The following is a 19,868-nucleotide window of genomic DNA, read 5'->3' on the forward strand; positions in this document are numbered from 1 at the left end:
CTAAGCCATTTTCTAGTTTGCCCCCGAGTATTGATCGTATGTTTCTACCCTCGGAGACCCAGCGCTTGCCGATCGACCTTTTTCATGTTCATGTTTCGTGTCCGTAGAGCACCACCAGGAAGTTACCACACTTTACGAGTGTGCCAGAGCAAACAAATTCATTAGCCAGCTATCATTTACTTCGTTTTAGTAATGTTTTTGGTGAGTCCAATTCTCGCGTTTAACACCGATGATGTCGATATCGCCCACGAAGCCTGTGTGCGATGATGATACAGTTCCTCTACACACTTGCTTTTCGTGTAGCACCAATCTTGACTATTGATCAGCAAGTCCGAGAGCCCGTGTTCTTGCTTCAGACCATCTAACTTCACAAATGCATCTGAATATTCACCCGCTGGTCTGGCTCTTGATTAGAAATTAATTAACTAATAAGTTTTTAGTAGATTCATGTTCAAGAACAATTAGTCATAGCTCATTGCGTTTCACTGAATCTTACGCTGTCTTGAAGTCTATGAAAAGGTGTTTTTGTAAGAGGTTTTGTGTCGCAAGCTGACATGTGTAGGGATGTGGACGGAAATCTGATTACCAACGAAAGTGAGGCAGTCCTAACAAGCCAGACGTCGTATATTCGAATGCCGGCTCGGGAGAGACTGTTAGTGTCAGTAGGATTGTAGCGTTAGCTCCGCAATTGTTCTGTACACTAACAGTTAGCCGCAAAGTCTGTGTCCTCTACCGCCGAAAGCTGGTTGATGCGCTAATGATCGATAGTTCGCTTTTTCCAAGTGTCGACTCACCATATGAAGTCGAAAATACCCTAATTGGATGGTATTTGACCTTATTTTTATTTATGATAGACTAAAATCTACGGTCAGAAGAAGGCTCAATATACAGTACAGTGGTTAACATTTTGGTGAACGCGCAGCTGATTTTCTAATCGATTGCTGCAAAAACGAAGGAAATCCATTGAAAGCTAACCGAGTTATGAGCATTTGATTACACATTTTCTCTTCGAATGTTGCCATAAAACGTAGTTCTACGTGACATCACACCCATTTAAGAGTTTCGGAAATAGCCAAGAGGTTCAAAAATAGTTTTAGTATAGCAGTGATTCTCACAGGGTTCATTATGATCTTCGTTTTGTTCAATACAAGCTTCGTGATGCACAGCCTAGTTGCAAGAAGTAGAACGTTTTGCAGGTTGCGGATAGCGAACTTCTTGTGAGTCGGTGCCTCCACATCTTCAGGAGGGGCGGTACCGAACAGCGTCTGATCTCCAGAGGAGCGACTGAGAATTAAAAAATGTACCACGCCAGCTTCAAGACAGCAGCCCTCTCATGCCCAGTCTAGCAACCAAAAAGATAATACGGATGGGAACAATCGACAACGACATAGGCAACGAATTAAGGACGACGATTGAAAACTCGGTATTCGGGACTGTAAATCGCTGAAAATCTAGCTCGAAGTCCGCTACTTCAGAACCGTAGCGTCGCACGAACTTTGCCGGAAAGAGGTGAGAATTACTCCATTATCAGCGTACACTACCCAAATGAAGGAAGCGTCCAATACGCAATGGACAATGTCTACGACATGCTGCTCGTGACGGGACATCAAGATAGTAATCGGGAATATGAACGTTCAGATCGGAACCCCGCAACTGCCCCAACGTACCGCAACGCACAACGACTGGACGTGTTATTGCCTTCGAGCCAACATGTGGACGGAAACCTGATCACCAAAGAAACCGAGGTACTCGACAGATGGAAGTAATACTTCGATGAGCGCTTGAATGGCGACACAGGAAGAAGCAACAAAAATCCAGCAGTAGATTCGAAGGCAGAAAAACAACAAAACCACCTGTAAAGACGTCTTGCTAGAGCACTGTACTGAACCATTCATCATCAAGATCAAGAGGGAGCCTTCTACTCCATCTACAAGAATTGTCGTATTACTTTTGTTACCGCTACGCTATCGTGATAGGCTTTGTGATAGATTTAGCGCTCAATCAAACACTCGACTGCTTTACTTACAAATCATCTCTATTCTCTCTACTCAAAGCTTTTCCATAGATTCAGTGCAGACCTATCACCACATCTCCCCTTGTTTCAGAGACTAAGATTTGAATGTTACAATGGTATGTTTGTAATGTAATTCGATGTATTGAATGTGAAATATTTCGAAATAGATGATTCCCTTCTACTGTAAGAATCGATTCGGACGTTTGATCACACGCTGGGGACGGAGTTGTCCTGCAACCGTTTCTGCTCCAACGGATTTCCCTCCTGCTTTCTGCCAGATTCAACTAGATCCGTCTGGTTCTGCTCTTGCGGTTCATCAGTCTTCGTTGCTGTGACTTCGTCGAGCGGTGTATTTTCCGCAACGTCATTGAGTCTCTTCAGATGGCTCGAGTTTCTGTCATAAACCTTTCCGGACTCTTCATTCTGTACAGTTACTCGTGGGCCTTGCTTGCCAATAACAGTCATTACGGTGGGGTTGAACGTAGTGGTGAGCTTATTACCAGGAATGACATTTTTCATCAACACTTTATCGCCCTCAACGATTTCCGATGGTTTAGGGAGGTCGAAGCAAGCCATGACCGAAATCGGACGCAAAAATTTTTCGCTCGCATGTTATATCGGAAGAAAAATTGTTTAATTTAGTTGTGCATGTTCGTTATAGATGTTATCGCGGAGTGAGTTTATTTTCTAAATTTAAAATTGTTTTTTCTTGGAAAAGTTCGCGGATGGTTGTGCGAGGCCGTGATCAAGATTGGCCAGCTGGTTCCTGCTTTGAAATCATCACATTGTTTGGTGATTTTCGGTTATTTTACACCTAAAGAATTGTTAAACATATATACAGGTGTTCTATTGAAATGTGCTGAGTGCGAAAAGTGTGAAGTTCCACAGAAAAAATTGAATTTAATTGTGAAAATTGAATATTATTGCGTTGCTTTTTAGATTCACCAAAGTGTTTATTTTTTCTTGTTTTTTTTTTCTATCGCTGTCTTGGCGACGGTTTGAAAGTGTGGAGTGTGTGGTGTTATTACATACAATAAGGAGAGTGTTTTTCGAGCAGCTGCTCCACATAGTTTTATAGTGATTGAATGCTCATTAGGGATTTATTCATTGGCATAGTGCAAATTATATTTGGCTTGTATCTAATTAAACTTGAAGTGAAAATTTGCCAATAAGACCAAAACCATGCATCGCCCCGTTTACAGTGTTTATGTGCTATCTCTTTTCAACGAATAAAATGTTGTATGATTAAAGTGTGTGAAGGCATACATGCATGTTGCCACTGTACTTCCATTTAAAGAAAAGTCCAAAAACGATGAAAACAACTGGAAAATGAAGAGATGAAAGCTAAGTATACGTTTTGTCTTGTCTGTATTGTAAAGTGATACATATTTTGCTGCTTGTTTCTAGTTTTACTTTATGTGAGAAAACAGATACAGAGAGATTTTGATTTCATCGTTGAAATTGTGTGCGCGGTATTTTTTTCCGGAGGGTTTCAGTAACAAGTTTTATTTTTGTCCACAAAGTGTTAGTGTGGTTTGTGAAGTTTGGAGTATGTGTTTCTCAGGAATCATATGCTTTGATTTTTTGATTGTTCTAGCTTTTGACCAGTTGTTTTACATAATTTGTTATATTTATGACTAGTTCGGCACTTTGTCAATAAATTTAAAAATATATTCAGGCTTATATGTATATTTGCTTTTATTAAATTGTTGAGGCTTTGGATGCATGGAACATTGCCAATTTTCATATTTATTAGGCGTATTAGGCGTACATTGTTAAGAGATAATCGACGTAAACGCCGAGTTCCTGCGCGTATGTGTCGGCTGGGGGGATTAAAGCGGTTGTTCGTAACGCTTCGGTGTAAACGCGTATTCAGCCCGGGCGAGTTTTGCTGATATATGGATTTCCGGCGTGTGGTGATTTCGCGAAGTGATATTTCATCATATCTTTCTTATCTTCATCAACGTTACGTCGGAGACTGCTCGAGGGTTGCATCTAAATTATTACATCGAAAATCGAAGTAGATTTCGTTGAATCGATAAATATCATTTCAACCCCCGCGTCGGTACCTTCCATGAGGTCGTATTATCTTCAGATGGATCAATAACGCGCAATAGTTTTAGGTATAAAGAGCATCACCTTACGAGGAGATATACGGTAATTTTAGGTTGTCTCGGTTTAGTCAAAAATCCTGTATCCTCGCGTACGTTTCATTGTTGCGGTGTTACATTGTCAAACTAAATAAGTTCGAATCACATTATGAATATCGTGGCGGATGTAATAAACTTGTAGACGCGGCACTTGTTCTGAAGAACCCGACATTAGCGCATCGTTTACCAAAACGAACCCTGCTGTATACCTTCCCCTTTATCCAACATCCCAGTGATTTCTCGTGGAAGTGCAGAGGTGTTCTCGGCTTCCAATAAAGCGAGTATCACGTCAACATATTCCTATACAAACTCCTTCTTTGACCTGCATTCGGATGCGGCCGGCGCTGGTATTGCCCAATATAAAGATTTAGGTCACCTGTTTTTACACATTGAGGATGCATGTTGGTCCCAAACATCATCTGTTGGTTCTTTGTGTAATTACAGCTGATCTGGCAATAACGGAGTAGCAACCGCGGGCGGTCAATCATGCTCATGCTCATGCTCATGCTCAACGATTTCCGATGGTTTAGCTTTCCGTCTTCGGTCCTCCGATATCCTTTCCTTCTCCTTCAGCTGCAAATCCCGATCCCTGTAGTCCGAAGAAACTAGCGCTGTTGTACATGTACTGACGTCCTGACGAGAGAGTATTTTAGTCCGTATGGTTCGACCGAACATCAACTCACTTGGCGTTTCCTGGCGGGCACAATTTCCTTCTGTTTGCAATAATGATCGAAAACCGTGCTCACGAACTGACGCCCGTTGTCGAGAGTGTTGGTTCTTGGATACCCAAGTCTCACGAAAATCCTTTCTAGACGCTCAGCTGTCTCACTTGCAGTGATCTTCTTAAGAATCTCGACCTCTTTGTATCGACTGAAATAATCGATAATCACCCGATGGAAGAGGCCCAAGAAAATCGATTGCCACATCTACATTTCAGGCAAAGCTCTCCTCATCATAGGCTCTGGTCGGTCGGGTATACTTACCAGTCGACATCCTGCGCATCTCTCGACCATTCGAACAATTGAGTCGTCTATTCCCGGCCACCAACAATTACATCTCAAGCGCTGCTGCATCTTCGTTCTTCCGGGATGTCTTTCATGGCCAAGCTCAAGTAGTCTTTGCCTGAGACTTCTAGGTATAACCAATCTGCTGCCTCTAACAATCAAATCTCCAACGGTCCCGAACTAAGCTCGGAAGGCATGATAGGGCTTCATTATATCATTTGTGTAATTCCACACTCCCTTTTCTAAACATTCTCTCAAGGCTTGCATTTCTGGGTCATTAGCTGAAGCCATTTCAACTTCATCTACGTCAACAGCAGTATGTTCTATAACGTTTCGGATGTAAACATCGGAATCTGGGTCGAACTCTTCGATTTTCGAAAAGCGTGACAACCGGGACAGTGGATCGGCGATATTTGACTTCCCCTTACGATACACGATCTCGTGGTTGAATGCCTGAATCTCAGGACCCAACGCTCAATCCTCAAGCACGGTGATGACGTAGGCGTAAAGATAGACTCGAGAGGCTTATGATCTGTTTCCAACTCAAAACGTATACCAAACAAGTAAACTTGGAAACGTTCCACGGCCCAGACTAGCGTCAAAGCTTTCTTCTCTGTTTGTGCGTACCGGCACTCTGTGTTTGTTAACTTTTACTGGCGTACGCAACGACTCTTGGACGATCTTCTTGGAACTGTAAGAGAACTGCCCCTAGCCCCACCGGAGAAGCGTCTGCCACGACTCTAGTTTTTAGTTTCGGGTCAAAGTGAGCAAGTGTGTGGATGTTCCCTACCAGACGAATTAGCTCTTTGAAGGCTTGTTGTTGATCTCTTTCCCAGACGAAAGATGAATTGTTCTTGGTAAGCTCGCGGAGTGGAGACGAAATTGTCGCTAAGTTCGGAATAAACGACCCTACGTAGTTTACAAGCCCTAAGAAACTACGGACTTCTTAGCAACTTTTGGGTGGGCGGAAACTTTGGATGGCCTCAATTTTACCTTGAGAAGGTATCATTCCTTCTTGGTTGAACCCCGTAGTCACTAAGCTTCTTGAGGACCTTCTCCAATGCCAAATCGTGTTCAACCTCCGACCTACCCCTCATCACAATGTCGTCAATGAAATTCATCGTGTTCTCACAGTCCCCCAAAATCTGCTCCAGAGTCTTCTGAAAAATCTCCGGTGCGCATGAGATTCCGAAAACTAAACGCTCATACCGGAAAAGTCCGCGGTGGGTAATAAAAGTAGTCAGATGTTTACTCCCATCGTCGAGCTGGAGCTGATGAAAGGCATCTTTAATATCAAGCCGAGAGAAAAACTTGGCCCCATTCAATCTCCAACGTACCTCCTCTATCGTAGGTAGTGGAAGTCTGATGTCTCCGTTGTCCTTGACTACTAAAACCATTGGTGACACCCAACGGCTCGGTTCAGACACCCTCTCAATTATATCTTTGGACAGCAAATCGTTCAGCTTTTCATCTACCTTCCCCAACATCGGTAATGGTAAACGACGGAGACGCTGAGCAACTGGTTCGATCGACTTATCTACAGGAATACTTATTTTCACCCCTCGGATTCAAGGGAATATCCGACAGGCATCGACTTGATGGATCAGTTCCCGCTGACTGGGTAATCCGACTACTAACACCCGCCGTCTGCTTTCCCAACAGAGGCTGAGGTCCGTTTCTCACAACATAAAAACGTGACACAGCTTTGAGCTCTGCATCAAACATAGCGATTACTTCTAAGCAATCTGCTTGAGCATACGCCTTGAACCTTCGATCAGACCCACGAATCTCTCCAATCACGTCAATTCCATTCCGGTTCATCGAGTCCCATGTCCGATCGTCAATGATGTTCGATTGAACCCCCGAGTCTATTTGCATCTCGATAAGAACGCCACCTACTTTGGCCCAGATCAACTCATCGGAATCGTTACCAGAAGAAACCATCTCCACAAGTTCAACTTCTTCGCCTTGATCCTCAATAGCATGTACTTTCCGAGTAAATTGCGTTACTTTTCTCTTCGCTATTGGACCCGAAATTTGACCTGAACCAGAAAGAGACGATTGCTCGTAAGGCCTTTTGAAAGAAGTTTGTCTGTTCAAGTTATTACTGCTAAAATGGTTTGCTCGATGACACCTGTCCCGGCGATGAATAGCAAGCCGCAGCATAATGACCACGTTTTTGGCAGTTCGCACATGTTTTATCTCGTGCCGGACAAGGCTGTTTTTCGTGGAAACGAGCACAGAATCTACAGGGCGTCGCAACATACTGAATATTATCAGCAGGTCTGCTTGCTTGCAGCGGACTACTTTGACCAGCCATCTGATCGCTAGCCACACGTGAGGTCTCAAATGAGTTTACTTGTTTAATCACTTCCTCTAGCGTCAGATCTTTCTCCTGCAGCAACTTTGCCCGCAGCTGATTAGGCACAAACTGGAGCATCTTGTCTACAATCGCTATACCGGTACTTTCCGAAGCAGATTTTCCAAAATTACATTTCGACCCATGAACTTGCGCACACGAATTTTTCCAGTGTTTCCTCCGGCTCTGGCTTCATAGTCCAAAATGGATATGGATCGATTCCTCCTTTTTCATTAGCAGCCACGTCTGTTCCAGGGATATTGAAGAAAATGTCTTGAAGTTCAAACGAACCGCACGCCAGAAGCATATCCTTCTTCTCTGTTCCATCTTTTACATTCGATTTCGAACCCTCTTTTCCAAGTGTTCCATCTATTCCTGCGATCCGTAAGAGGAACTCCGGCGATTGTAAGTGCCGGCAGCTTAGGAAAGAATTTGTTTTCATCCATTGCTTCACGAATGCAGCACCGTAATAATCACTATTCTATAAACAAATACAATGCAATGAACAAAACTCCCTCAAACCATTTTTTTGCTTACCAGACGCAGTACAACAAATTTCACCTAGCCAAAAGTTTTCCTTTCGACACAGAGCTTCCAATTTGCAACCAACAAATTTTCTTCCGCTATCTAGATGCGGGCTCTTCTGTCAAGTTTTTCACCAACTCGTAGACTTTGCAATTTTCCGCCGCTTCCTAGACGCGGACTGTTCTGTTCACTAGGCACAGAGCTTGTTCAGTCGGTTCTTTCTGTTTACTAGACACAGACTATGACACAACTCACTGGTGAGGGGTTTTATGAAAGAAAAAAATTCTCTCCTGCTCTCTAGACGCAGTGCCACCGCTTTCACGCACACACCTGCAACCAAACGATGTGAACTTTTTTTCTACCAACGCGTTTCACAGTTCAATATTTTATATTGATTTTTCTTTCCTTATGCATCACATTTATGATATAAAAATTTACCGTTACTGAATCTGGTTAGTAAACCACCGATTCACCCCGAAAACAAGAATCGTCGCCAATTTGTGATAGATTTAGCGCTCAATCAAACACTCGACTGCTTTACTTACAAATCATCTTTATTCTCTCTACTCAAAGCTTTTCCATAGATTCAGTGCAGACCTATCACCACAGGCTTCATTAAAGCTTGTGCTATAACGGATCAGCAGATTCTATAATGTGTTCCTTGACGTGTTCATACATAATATTTAATAGGCAGCGTACGAGACAGTGATGTGTATGTTATGTGTGTGTCTCGAGGACACTTTCTGAACCCTTTTGTCTAACATTGCTCTTGGATGTCTGATACGTAGAGCGGGTATCAACACGAGTGATACGATTTTCACGAGAGGAGTTCAGCGGGAGAAGGCTTCTATGCGAACTCCTAAGCGAAGCCATCAGCCCTTAACAGCAAGTCGTCGTGAACGGCGTATATTTGGGATCACTGCTTACTACCGACAACAATAGCTAAGAGATCCAGAGACGCATCGAATGTGGGAATCACGATTACTTTTCACTTTCAACGACCCTGAGATCAGTAACGATCGACGCATGGAAAGCTAGAGCTAGCTACTAGAGGCCGTATATACTACTGCACACTCCGCACGCATCACATGAACGGATATTTTACGTTTATATTCTACATACGGTTATACGGTCATTCACCTCCGTCCAGCCTCACCTATCCCAACCTCCACGAGCAACCGGGAAATCGGGTAACATACCCCCGGTGGAAACTTTACGTAAAACGTAAAACCTGACACGGCTTCCAGTATGTTCCTAGCCAGTTCTCAGTTCTTTGGCATAGATGACGTTGGGACCATATAGGAAACTACTCCATCATGGACAAGGATACCGGCTGGAAGGGGAACCCATTAACTAGAAATGAACCCCTTTGCACGATGCAGCATTCAGCGATCTCAGCAGAAAAAAGCGGAGACGGATGCGGCCAAATCCGAAGACGGAAAGGCCAGAACGTCAGTTTCCAAACCGATCATCAAGGGTTGACGGTCCCTTGCTAGTCAAAGCCATCGAAAAGAGTAGGGATAAGTGGCCAAGGGCAGGGATACCGGATGTGCAGATTTGTCTGCAAAACGCAGATTGTTAGAGTTCGAGTTAGGATTTTTATTAATTTGCAGATCTTCCATAGTTTCTGCAGATTTTTTAAGAGTCTGCTTATATTTGCGCAGATTTTCTTAAAATATGTGCAGATTTTGGCAGACTTTTGCCTGCGCGAGCGAAATGTTTTAGAATCGCGGGTAGATGTTCTTCAGTTTTCAAGCAGATTTTTCCGGTTTTTTTCGAGCAGTTGCAGCCGTTTTTCGAAACACCTGGCAACTCTGGCCAAGAGTGGAAGTGCTGTCCGAACAGCTCGATGCAATCCTCGAGATCGGAGCAAACAGGAGTAATTTCGCCAGGGATGAGGAAGCCATCTCCTGCTCCTGAACTTGAAGCTCGGCCAGGAGCCTCCGAAGAGCAGGTAAGGATAAGGAGGGCAACTGGTTCTGAACAGGTTTAGGCTGATGTCCTCTTGTTCACAGATGCCTTCTCTGAAGTCTTGAAGAAAATGACAGTGGATTCCAGCTCAAGGATTTAGGACCGAATGTGCGGAGCATCCGTCAATCTCGCATCGGAGAAATGATTCTTGAGCTCCGGAAGGATGCGAAGTATAAGGGTGATACTTACAAGACGGTAGCCGGAAAGGAAAGAATTGCAAGTTAAAGTAGTCACCTTAGAATTGACACTCTTGCCCAAAAACCTCGACAAAATTCCTGAGGGGTGCGCAGTTGCACAAGCCCTCTGAAGAAGTGCGAATTAGAAGCGTCCACACGAAAAGGTCCACTAGCGACGGTAGATGCGGACCTAGCCTTAAGTAAAGGCAAACTTAAGGCCGGCATACTCCAGCAACCGGGTATTTGCTTCAGGCGCTTTAAGGAGGAGTATAAGTCCTGGACTGGCAAGGGACTCGACAGCCAATTGTGCAGGTATTGCGGTGCGAAGGAATAAAACAGCGAAGAACTGCGGAGAGCCTCCGAGGAGCTTGGCTTCCGAAAACGGGACGCCAAGCACTTTATGGCAATGGCGAGCGACTTCAACGCTTGGGCTGTTGAGTGGAGAGGTCGCTGTACGAACCAGAGGGGTAGATTTTGTTGGAACTGGCACCAGGAATAAAGGGGCCCAACGTGCTAGATGACTTGACCAGGTTGAAGCGGATTGGCGACGAGTAGCCCAGGATAGAATGGAGGAAAATTCTTAACTCAGCACGAGCCACTACGGCTCTAGGCTGCTAAAGTAAGTGAAGTACGTGGTTAAGGAAGCTTTGACAAAGCTCCACCTAGATCTGACCAACGTTCTCCATCCGTACTGACGGGTAAAAAATTGGCGACGAGAAGCCCAGGATAGAATGGAGGAAAATTCTTAACTCAGCACGAGCCACTACGGCTCTAGGCTGCTAAAGTAAGTGAAGTACGTGGGTAAGGAAGCTTTGACAAAGCTCCACCTAGATCTGACCAACGTTCTCCATTCGTACTGACGGGTAAACGATGGCTGCACCAATAGCGACCAGCAGTCGGTACACTATTGTGTCGGTAGGTGGAAGACATCGCATTCCGTTGCCGAGGTATTCTAAAAGGCAATGAGAACCCTGCTCAGGACTCGCCAACCTTGGAATGGAAAGCCACCGGTTTACTGGTGGACTGACGCGATAGCGAACCTTCGAAGTGCGTGCCTTCTTGCAAGACGGAGAATGCAACGTGCGTGAAACGACAAAGAGAGAGTGGAGGTTCTACAAGATCGGCGCTAAAAAGTACGATCAAGGTGAGCAAGAGGGCATCGAGAGACTGTTCCCACACTACGGCGGTCGAATTTCACGTCCGAAGTTCGAGTATCTCAGACACAGACCAGGCAAGGGTTACGAATTATAAAACTCATCGTGATCGCCAACTCTTCAACGGTTAGCCAGACACCGCGACCGGATGGAGTCCTGTACCTAGCAATCAGGATAACTTTAAAAGCGGCCCCGGGCTGCTTCGAGCAGTCATGCAGAGGTGCCTGGATGATTGCCTTTTTCCGGAGATTGGTCCTACTTCCGAAGGCTGGGAAACCGCCAAGGGACCCATCGCCATATAGTCATATCTGTGAGCTGGACACTATGTGCAAGTCACTTGAGAGAATTATCTTCAACAGTCTGGCAAAAAACCAGTTCGGCTTCCGGAAGGTTGGTTGGTCTTTTCCTACAACTTCACTGAGTCTTCCCATGAAACATTCGAGTCCTTGTAGTCCTCCGGCGCATATGCCAATCAGAATGGCAGACTTTCGGAGGCATATCCACCTCGCTGAGTGCCGAAACCAAGGTATCTTACTGTTCTTTCGGTTGCTCTTTTCTGTCAGAATCCACGGTCCATTTATTACAGTGTCAGCAAAGCAGTGGAACGGGGCGTCGGTTTTTTAGTGCTGGGATATCAGAAAACAAGAGTCATCCGGTGGAGACCCGTAGCTGGCCGTTTATGCTGAGGATTAAAGCAAATACTCCAACTAGTATAATCGACACTTACGCACCGACAAATGGCGAATCCGATGACGTCAAAGATGAGTTCTATGAAAAGCTTGAACGACCCAAAACACGACGTTGTATAGGACGCTGATCCTCCCGGTGGCTCTGTACGGACATGAAGCATGGAAGCTGATCGACGAGTGCTCCGAGTTTTCGAGCGTAAAGTTCTGCGATCGATACTTGGCGGTAAATAGGAAGATGGAGTGTGGCGCAGGTACATGAGTCACGAGTTGTACCAAGTTTATAAACATGCTAATAAAGTGAAGGTAACACAGCGTGGCAAGCTTCAGTGGGCTGGGCATGTAGCCTGAATGTCTGACGAGAGAGCCGCCAAAACTATATTCAGCAGAGAATCAGAAAGATGCCGAACAATAGGTCCATAGCATTTTTTAAAACGTAGAGAAAACCAAAGCACCAAAGAGAATCTAAAAACATTCCAACTTGACGAACTGTCATAAAACTATCGTCTACGTTCGAAAAAAAAAATATTCTGCTCAGACAATTCGTTTATTTGTTCAAGCGTGTAAAATCTATTGAGGAAATCATATTTTCAACTTCAGTTAGACATTTCATAAATGTCTCTGTTTTCCAATATAGGTACTTTCTATTCCAAGAATCAAGAGCTGCCGAACGTCATCGGCAAAAAGTAGCAAATGTTGGACCAATGAAAAAAAAAACAACTTATTACGGTTTTCACTCATCTTTTTTAATTAAAAACAAATGTGTGAATATCAATAAAATACTAGATTTTTTTAAAATCCCAATAAGAAAACAAATCCAATATTGCAATCCATACTACGACATGTACTACTACACCGTCGGTGCGGCGGTAAAATAGGGTGTTTTTTTTGATTGGGTGTGTGCTCGAATGTCAACACTTCACAAGTTTGAAACAATAACCTGTACTTATCTTACTGAATCCATTGAGTTCGTTGCATATTCGAGTATCTGCACATCCTGTAGTTATCACTCACGCGAAACATAAACTGGTGGATAAACACTTAAAATGCAAACTTCAACTTAACAGACAACTCACACGCCATACAATGCTGCTGCTCCCGAACGAAGTTGTAATTGTGCCTCTAATTAGACCTCTAATTAGACAGGTGGTCCTCTATGGGCTTGAGACGATGACACTGCTTTCAGAGGATCTTACTAAACTGTACTTTAAATAACAAAAGCTACGCGAGAATCATGATACAAAACCATACTTTGTACTTTTGGAAGGTTCAAGAAATCGAACACCCCCTCCATCAAACATTGCAGTTACTTTTTTCAAGGGAGACGCGTGGTGGTTTCTGATATATTGTGGTCCAACATCGACGTATTTCGGTCTTGTGTTCTTCTGTATTTCCGCATTTATCTATTCGTATTTGAGCACTTCTGCGTTTCTGTATTATGTTGATTCCAGCATTTCTGTAAATTCATATTTCTAATTACAATTGTTTTTCTGAGTTTCGAAGGATTTTTATAATAAAGAGTTTTAAACGATTTCAAACTCCTCTTAGTTGATTTTTCTGCGTTTTCTTCGTCACGGTGGCTCTATTTGGTTCTTTTCTTGAATTGAAAAGTTAAAAAAAGAAGCGGGGCAATTGAACGACTTTGAGACAGTTTTGAGACAATTGTGATAAACGTTCGATATGATTTTGGGATAACTCAGAGAAAATTTTGAAATTTTTCTTATAACATTTTGAAACAGGATACATAATGTTTTAGGTTAAATGTTGACACAACTCTAAGCCACATTTGAAAAAAATTTGCAATAATTTTAGGACAATTTTAGAGCATTTCCTGACAAATTTTGGGTCGAATTTTCACATAGCTTCAGAAAAACTTTAGATAATTTAGGAACTATTTTTAGACGTTTAAGAGGGTAAACTGTATTTAAAAAAGGACATTGAAGTGAAAAAAGGTAACACAAAACTGCCAACCCGAATGCCACCACCCATAGCTGCGCAACATCTTGACAGAGTTCAGTGTCGCCACTAATCACTCAATCCTTCAGCACCCGCGCGGAGTCGGCCGCAGACAGTTTGGGGTGATAGGGAAAACTGCTCGAAAATAGACAAACTCGTGTGGCGAACGGCCGAACAGCGGATTTTCGCACGCGACTCTGCGGCTACTACGATCTTCTGAGTAAATATACACTTAACAGAACAGAGCATCTCCCATTTTCAGCGCTAGGAAACGTCAAACGAACGCCCGAGCAGAGATGCCAGATATACAGACAAATCTGTATTATACAGACTTTCTGTGTTGCGATACAGACACGCATAAGCCTACAGATTTTATACAGACATTTAGTATAATACAGATATTACACAGATATCTGATATTCTACATAATGGTTTTACCAGTATACACAAAAAAACGAACACAAAAACCAAAAGTCACTGTAGCCGTTGCTGGAAAAAGTGAACTAGGAACTGAACACTTTGCTGAACATATTAATCTTGCGTTATTGAGAGTGAAATCATGACAACGGGAATCGAGTCAGGCTATCGGGGTTTTTATCGGCCCCGTGGGCACTAATCTGCCTGTTTCGCCCCCAGTAACAAACAGCTGATTGTCTCGATCGATTGCCATGCAGGTTATATTGGTGAAAAGACCGTTTGTTCTATTCGGAGCAATATCCAACGTTGAAGAATTGCTTAAAATGTCCCAAACCTTGAAGGTACTATTTTTATAACCGCGAGACTTCTGCCATCATGTATCAGTTTAGCTACATTACGACGAACGACGATTTTTATCATGGGAAAGACTCTTACTTCTATGTGTTACTTAGATTTAAAAGATAAATTAGTTATCGATTAATCGACCAACTATGATAGAGTCGAAAAAGAACAATCAAAACAAGCAATAAAACAAAACAATCTGACAGGTCGACAAATAATTAGGTATCAATGTATCGGTAACTTTTTTTCGCAGCGGTATACAGACTTATACAGACATTTTTATGGATTATACAGACTTGCCAAAAAAAAGTCTGGCATCTCTGCGCCCGAGAGCCGAGAGACTGCCGATTGTGGGAGCGTGTGAGTGTGTGTGTGTGTGTGGATGCAAAAACTCCTGGCTCCGGTTCGAACAGCAGTTGCCGTTTGTCGTTCGTGCCGTCTGGTCGCGCGGATAACCGGAGGTGGTACACAGTCGATAGTCACAAGATTGCAGTTTGCCACAGTTCAAAGCTATCCTTTTTGGGGGTGTTGTGCAGCTAGATTTCTCCCATGCGCTCTCCGCCCCCTCAACCCTGTCAGTCTGAGGGATACTATCGTGGAGGGTGAAAGCAGCGGAGCGTACGGAGGATCAGTGTAGATCCTTGTTGGTGTATCTTTCGAGAGCTTACGTTATTAGCTGATGGAGACGAACGGTCATCGGTGGCGAAAGGTCGATCCGGGGTGCGTGAAACTTCTTCCGTAGGGGAGAGCGGATTCGTACGCACAAAACATAACAAGTAGCGCAGGTTCGTGTCGTTTGGGTTAAATGAAGTGAAGGCAAGCAAAGCGGATCGAGGCTTGCTTGAAAACAAGCGCTGAAAATAAGCGTGAAATGGATTTACTTACCGCGCTCTCCACCCCTTCTAGTGCCTGTGCCTGTCAGCCTGCTTAGTGGTAATTCGATAGGGCATTGTTAAAGTGTGTTTTTTATTTCTATTTAAAGTTTCGGGCTGACTTGGGTGGAAGAAAGGGAGGCAACAAGTGTGGAGGAGGTTCTGGTTCAAAGAGAGCGAAAAATAAAAACCGCCCGCAGTGGTTGTGCAACGTCTCGCAGTAGAGTGCATCGAGAAAAAAAAGTAGAAAAAAATACGTGAAGTATTTAAACCGGAGCTGATAAAACAACCGTAGAAAAAAAATTGTGCGATTTTCCACGGATTCGAAACCTCATCCGAGCAAGCGAAAAAACTTAGTCACTCGGTCACGCGGAAAACGGAAGAAAAAGTGCGGGTTTCCGGGTTAGTGAAGTGCCGTCGTCGTCGTCGTCGTCGACGTTACAAATCGAAACACAGAAGCCTTGAGTCTGCCTGCACCCAACCCGAAATCGGATCTACGTGCTGCTGTAAATGGAGCACTCTAGAGAGCACCGATCCGGATCATCTATGGCAGGTATTGTTCGTCCGTCACCTCGGATCACTTTGATTATGCTTCTTTTTGTTTGTTTGTTTGTTTGTTTGGGAGTGGGAGTGTGCAAGTGGCTATCATCTTACAGCCTCCGGCAGACAGATAATCCGCTCGCGGAGGTCTCGCGTGACCCTGGCGAAGCTTTTACGAGTGTGATGTCACGCCGTTTTCTTTTTCCTATATGCAAAAACCACAAACGAACAGCACGCAGTCAGGTTTTGTAGCAACGCAGTAGACTTGCCTACCTGCTGCAACGTTCGTCTATCAACGTAGGCACCGACTTTGATTGCTTTGATTTCGACTAATTTGGGAATGCGGCTTTGACGAATATAGCCTACCAGCCGACAGTTAATGGCGGCGACTGTTGTCGTTGTTGAGATTAGCAACGGGGAAGAGGGGGAAGCGGAGGGTCTGATTATACACACATTTGGGATAATTCTGCAATTAGAATAAATAAGTACACATGCGGTCGGGCGCTTTAAGCTCGGCCTTCGGCCGGGAGCTGAAATGGTAATCATGTTACTGGTCACACGAGATAGGAGGATAGTCGACAGTCGGACGAGTAGGCGTGCAACTTTTGAACTTGCACTACTAGCTACTTGACAGTGTGGCCGTGAAACAAAGCAATCAAACATCCGTGTGGCTGTTTCGTGCCAAAACCTGGTGGGGCACTATTTTTATCAACTGTCTCCGAATCGAAACGGCAAGAAAGACACGTTCCACCGACAGCGGAGCGGCGGAACGCGGGGAAAGCTGTAATGTCAAACTACCGACATCGAAACGATCCATCCATCAATCGATCACAGTGTGCTGTGTATGTGTGTCCGTTTGTTTTTTTTTTTATGTGCAGTTTAGTCACGTGACAAAAGCACAATCCGTTGTTTATTGGTTTCTACTCTGAGTGGATTAACTCTTTATCGCTTGGTAAGGCATCCGAGCTAAATTTAAGACCGTTCACACGTTCGACATAAAATGACAACAGATAATAAACTGCGGTTTTGTGGTTGAGTGCAACTCTGTTGCACCCGATCGTCGATCGGATTGAAAATTAGCCAATTGAAGCGGAAGCTGAAGCTTTTCTTTTCCTATCTAAACCCTAAACAAAGCAGGCGTCAAATTTTGACAGTGTTGTTTACGTTTTCCGATGCTATTGTGGGTTCGTTTAGCGGCTTCTCGTCGGAATGTGATTATAATTTAATGTTGGGCTCCACTACCAGCGTAAACTGTGTTTAAATAGAAGGTGCTTCTGGAGTGAGTGGCTTTCCAGCACAAACGGAACGCGTGTTCACTCGGGTCGTGGTGGAAGATTTTCCCGCAGACTTCCCGATTACTCGGTAAATGTTGTGATGATGTTGTTCGAAGTTTTGCGAAAAGCAAATGGCAATTAAAATGAACAATTAAAGTGGTTTGTTTGTTTCGCAAGGAAGGAAAACGGTCGAAGAAGCTCTACGAGAAATGGTAGAGATTTTTATAGCTCGTTTGATCGGTAAAGTGCCTCCCGGAGGAGTGTAAAACAAAAGAAAAATAGAAGTGACTTCCGAAAAGTTTTCTCGTTTAGCATGCAATCTGTTACAGTCGACTGAAAACGTGACGCTTTCGTGATATCCATCAACAGTGAGACAGCCCATTAATGTACTCTAACAACAGCTGTCTCGTGCTTAACCTTTATTTGGGTTTCTTGGAACAAAAAGACTCCTTTGATCCACACTAAAAAATGTTTGCCTATAATAGGCTTTCAGGTTTTTGACATCTCAACTTTTTGGTTTGTTTGGTTTTGTTTGAGTTTTTCTCACATTCGTTCAAGTGTTTTATTTCGCTATTCTAGACTTGAAAACTGATTGTTTTCCGCTAAACTTTGAGCCTTGGTTTATTTTTGTTTAGTTCTTAGTTTTGTTTTGTTTCACCTGACTTTTGTGTTTCTCAATCGTTTTGTTTTTTAAAGTTGTTATTATTAATTTATTAGCGTTTTTTGGGTCCTTTGTTATTTAGAAGTATTCTGATTCTATTCTACATTTTTCACTTTTTCTGACAGTTTTTGAGTTGTCTAAATTGTCTTGAAATTGTCTCAAAAACAGCTTGAATATATGAAAAATAAAATATATATGACAATTTTGTATCAATTCTGAAACATTTTAAAGCCATTCAGAAACACGTTTAAAACAGTTTTAGCAATAAATGTAATTCAATTAAAAAAAATTGCCAGACAGTTTTGAGATAATCATCGGGAAATTTCTGGAATCATTTGCATTGCATTTTCATTGTGGTTTTGGGACAACCTGTAGGCTTATCATGTTGATCAACAACGGACTTATGTTGGAATGAACACAGCAAGCTTTGCATTTCCATGTTCTGATGCAACTTTTGAAGTGTTATCGTTGCGTGTAAGCACGGGGTTTATCGAAATTCTTGACAACTCGATTCAGTTTGAAAGTTTTGGAATAGTGTGAATTCATTAGGTTTGTTAAAACAATTGAATAGACTCGCCTTGTACTGACGGAGACATCCTCGAGGACTACTTGTTGTGCAACTCCATCTTTGATAGCGGTTGACAAAGTGATCCAGCGCCCAATAAGCGTTTCCCCTTTTTGATATGGACTATTAGTGCATGAATCCGATTTCTGCTAAATGTTGCTTTAAAAATGGTACTGGAAAAATAATGTGCAAATAAAGAACAGTAGTATAAAGACAAGAAAGAGTTGATCGAAATATAATAGATTTTCGAAAACCATGCTATAGTTGCCGATATTACTGGACTCGACAAAGAACTTCTGCATCTGTGTTATGTAATTCTGAATACTCTGGCATGCGGGTTTGGAGTCGAAACTGAGCAGTTTCGAGTATACGCACCAGAGACAACTCTTCTATTCGCAAAAAAGATTCCCTGGTACCAAAAGCCATCAACAGTACATTTTGTTTTAACTTCCCAATGGGTTTATATTCTGGAGAAGCATTGGAAGCGCGCAATAAAAATGTGTGATCTTTTCGAGGACACTGCGGAAAATTAGTCGCGTAGCTCAATAAGGTTAAGAATTGGGTACCTAGTAGGGTGGTCGATATTACCGACTTTTTGAAATTATACCAATCGGGGTCAACTCGTGACTTTTGAACCCACCTGTTCAACTCCAAATTCGGAAAATCCTAGTCATACAAATGGTTTCCACGAGCTTGTAAGGCCACGAAAATTATTCTTATCTGTAAAAAGCCTCCAATTCTGACTTGAATGTCCTCCGTTCGATAAACATTCTGTGGTGATTGTCAAAGGGTTTCAAGAAAATTCAAATTCAAGTGCACATTTAACGGTTCAATCTCCTAAATTCTTCTCAGTCCCGTTCTAGATCTGAGCTCACTGCACTACTCAAAATTTCACGATGATTTGCATAGAATTACGATAAGGAAGGTGTTGGTTGCTTGCTTTGAATTGATTCCTATAAAGCATTCGATAAAGTTTTCCACTTAAAATGATTGCATAAACTATCGCATAAGTTCAATTTTAGCCGTGAAACTTATTAAGCTCCCGAACTCAAGTCGTTGAAATAAACGGTCACCTGTCTAGTCTACTCTTTTTCGGGCGTACCACAAGGGTCCGTTTGAGGACCACTCCTCTTTTCATCAGTTTTAAAAGTTTGCTTCATCCATATGTTTACTGATGATTTATTTCTACAAATTAATTTGGG

At 43.0% G+C, this 19,868-nt stretch overlaps 1 protein-coding gene across 6 annotated transcripts in view; it reads left to right on the plus strand.

Moving 5' to 3' along the window:
* Positions 1-15,181: 15,181 nt before the first annotated feature.
* The window catches only part of LOC129718891 (octopamine receptor Oamb), a 274,903-nt gene continuing 270,216 nt past the window's right edge, over positions 15,182-19,868 (plus strand). For all 6 annotated transcript variants that reach the window (XR_008727074.1, XR_008727076.1, XR_008727075.1 and 3 more), the window contains exon 1: positions 15,182-16,179. The gene's annotated coding sequence lies outside the window, so the exon portion shown is untranslated. The remainder of the gene's footprint in view (positions 16,180-19,868) is intronic.

The sequence above is a fragment of the Wyeomyia smithii genome, chromosome 1 (genome assembly GCF_029784165.1).
Source record: "Wyeomyia smithii strain HCP4-BCI-WySm-NY-G18 chromosome 1, ASM2978416v1, whole genome shotgun sequence".
Taxonomy (NCBI): domain Eukaryota; kingdom Metazoa; phylum Arthropoda; class Insecta; order Diptera; family Culicidae; genus Wyeomyia; species Wyeomyia smithii.